Raw genomic sequence first — 3,712 nt, 5'->3', positions numbered from 1 at the left:
TTTCTCCGTATGCAAAGTGTTATGTTGGTCTGACAGAGGCGTGGTCTGTTCATATTTCAATCCGTCAATATTGTTCCCACTGATGCTGCGCGGCTCGCTCCGATAGCTTGATAGTTAGTTCAATCTCGCGGTCAATCCATTCTTCTTCTTCTTCTTCTTCCATATCCCATTGTCAGGAAGGCAGTGTGCATTCTCAGATCGTATCACGACTTTCATTATGCTCGTTATCGCTTGACCCGCACTTTTGTGCATTGTAAGCTGCACTTTGCATGCGGATCAAAGCGCTGCGCACGATTTTCATGTATAATTAGCTTTATTGCAAAATGTTGAAGATTGGGATATTGTGATAACTGCAGCCCGAACCGGGATGGAATTTTACGGGTTCATATTTGCAGGCATAATTATGTACTGCAAGCGACACAGCAATGAAGCGTTGGAGGAATGCTAAAGTAAGTGATCATTTTAGAGGGCAGGAGGTTGGTACTTTGGGAGTCAAAATTGATTCAGACTGATTCTCATTGGAATTGATCAAAATAGTCCAACAGAGAAATATTGGAAATAAAATGAGTAAAAAAACTTTTTAAGTTAAACGGCTTCTTTGTGATTCAACATAATAATTAGAAATGAAACGGTAACTATCCGGCCGGACACCGGATATTTGAAAAAATAATTTCTTACTAACATTAGATAAATTATAACACAATGGCATATAAACATCATTCACACGTGATTAAAAATAAGGTGTGATTACTGACATGTCAAAATGTTATTGAAATTGAAATATTATCAACTCACATCATCAATTTTTTATTCAGCTCCATCGCTTTCGTTTCGGTTAACATTTCGTTGGAGACGGCAATGAGCTGTTCGTCTCTAGATATTTTTGTAAGATGATTTTGGTTTTAATGATTTTTTGTCTGTTTGTTTACGTTTCGAGAACACCTAAATGATCTGACCTGAGCTTCGGCTCTAAAAAGGTTGCAATCAGATAATTTTGAACTTCTTCTAAGAAATTAAAACGACGTCTCGTTGAAAGATGTTCTCATACGAAGTGAGTTCGGTGTTCTTTGTGCAGTCTCGTCCTTTTTCAAATACTTTTTTCATGCGGGAACATGTGAAATTACCTCGAATTGTTGAGTCTTCAAATTAGTGAATTTGTCGCCGATCATAATAATTTCGATTTGTAGTGAAGTAAGTGTATCCCCTCTCAGACTACCATCCCCGAAGACAGTTGCAAGTATGCTCTCAATCTCAATGAAAATAATTGCTTGTAACTCTTGCTCTCACTTGGCCAGTATTCGAATTATCTCAATACACTCACAAAAAATCAATTTATAATAATATAAAACCATTATCAGGATGAAACTCTTCTAAATTCCTTGTAGAAAACATGATACACTATTAAATAGGATTTTTTTTAATTAGCAATAATCGCACCTCGGTATAACCTCATTGTTTACGATATCGCCACTGCGCAAAGCTAAATTGGACACTTATTCTAAACGAAAAATTTATCATTCGTTCAAAATTTTCCTTCAAAAATGTGTTTATTTCTTTCTTACATTTAACACTTTGTTTGTACATGTCAAATGCCGTTTCTCACAATTTTGTATTTGCTAATAAAGAGTCGAATATCTGGCCTCGAAGTTGGCTGGATATCCGGTATCCAGTATCCGGCCAAACCACTATCCATTTCATCACTAATAATAATAATAATAATAATAATACAGATAATGTACTAAAAGCTAGAAAATAATTAGGTAAGTAGCAGTTAGCAGTTATCATACCTTTTCCTTCATCAATCAAGGACATTGATGAGACTAAAGGGTGTGTCACATCAAATTGTATCACGGAAAAAACGCTGTAGAAATTTAATTTTTAGGAATTATATCTTCAGCTTTCGCTTATAATCAGATAAGAGTGTATAGATCACGTTGGCCATGCTTCACTGTCAATTTTTCGTAAATTTGGAAAAATGTCGTCGAACGAAAAAGAGCGTCGTGAATTAATCCTGTGCACTCATTTCGAGAATCCGGAGTTGTCACATCGGGACATCGGTAAGATGCTGGGAATCGTCCAATCCACGGTCAGCAGAGTACTAAAACGATACTTCGAGAACCTAACCATCGACCGGAAGGTGAAGAACGGCAAAAATGGATGCTCCGTCAGTGAAAAAGATCACAAGCGCGTAGTTAAGCAGTTTAGACGTGATCCGAGAAGTTCGGTCCGGGATGTCGCCAATAAGCTGAATTTGTCAAGTTCATTCGTCCAGCGGACCAAGCAGCGGGAGGGCCTGCGTACATACAAGGTTCAGAAGGCTCCTAACCGCGACGAAAGGCAAAACATGGTGGGGAAGACGCGAGCCCGGAAGCTGTACACCGAAATGCTGACAAAGCCGCATTGCCTGGTAATGGACGACGAAACCTACGTCAAAGCGGACTTTCGTCAACTGCCGGGCCTGTTGTTCTTCTCCGCAGAGGACAAATTCAGCGTTCCGGAGGAGATTCGCAAGCAGAAACTATCCAAGTTTGCCAAAAAGTACATGGTGTGGCAAGCGATCTGCTCTTGCGGAAAGCGGAGCGCCCCCTTCGTGATGACCGGCACGGTAAACGGGCAGGTTTACCTTAAGGAGTGCCTACAGAAGCGCTTACTACCACTATTGAAGCAGCACGAGGGCCCGACCATCTTCTGGCCGGATCTCGCTTCGTGCCACTATTCAAAGGACGTGTTGGAGTGATACGAAGCCAACGGGGTCACCTTCGTGCCAAAGTAAATGAACCCGCCCAACGCGCCGGAGCTTCGCCCAATAGAGAAATATTGGGCGATTATGAAGCAGGCCCTCCGGAAGAACCTAAAAGTTGTCAAATCGGAGGCGGACTTCAAGAGAAAATGGATTTCTGTTCAAAAAAAACTACAACCTGACGTTGTACAGAACCTTATGGACGTGGTAAAGAGGAAGGTACGGGCATACGGGCTTGGGCTCGAAGTATGAATAAAAAGAAAAAGCCAAAAGTTGTTTAATAGTTTTTATTTAACTGTCTAAAATTTTCAAAAGGATCGGTCTACTGGGCGAATTTCTACAGCGTTTTTTCCGTGATGCAATTTGATGTGACACACCCTTCAAAATAGAATCGCGGGGCTTATGATGAAACTATTAAATGCGGATAATGGAAATTCAACATGCCCTTCGATTTTATTCAGTCTTATTTATGGTACCACAGACATTCAAATATAATTTTTTTTTTTGATTTTCAACTGATTTTCAACTCATTGGACTGGTTCGTCACTTTTTACTTCCATTTTTGGAAGAATGTCGGGAGTGAGATTTGAACTCGTGACCTTTAGCGTGAGAGGCATGGATGTTACCACTACGCCAGATCGCCTCCATTCAAATATTCACACAAACAGGTCAAGCTGGATGAAACCATTTAAAAAAGTAATTGGTTATTTGGGGACTGTGGCTATCTTGTATTTGGATTTTTCATGATCTACTACGTTCTAATAGCACTTTCATTTGATAACCATATAGATGGGGTATTGGAAAAAAACCACTGTTTCACCGTTTTGTAGTGGGGGTCATTTTGGATTTGAATTTTTTATAAATAACTTTGTTCTACCAGTCAAACCCTTTTATTTGATACCCATATTGATGAGGTTTTAAAAAAAATATTAAAAAAATATTTTTTGTGGTGGCAGCCATTTTGGATTTGCA

At 39.5% G+C, this 3,712-nt stretch overlaps 1 pseudogene; it reads right to left on the bottom strand.

Annotated features, from left to right (window-relative positions):
* Nucleotides 1-1,333: 1,333 nt before the first annotated feature.
* On the bottom strand, nucleotides 1,334-1,482 carry LOC129780772 (U4 spliceosomal RNA; annotated as a pseudogene).
* Nucleotides 1,483-3,712: the final 2,230 nt, after the last annotated feature.

This window comes from Toxorhynchites rutilus, chromosome 3 (genome assembly GCF_029784135.1).
Source record: "Toxorhynchites rutilus septentrionalis strain SRP chromosome 3, ASM2978413v1, whole genome shotgun sequence".
NCBI classification, from domain to species: Eukaryota; Metazoa; Arthropoda; class Insecta; order Diptera; family Culicidae; genus Toxorhynchites; species Toxorhynchites rutilus.
This window is presented reverse-complemented; position numbering and strand designations above follow the sequence as displayed.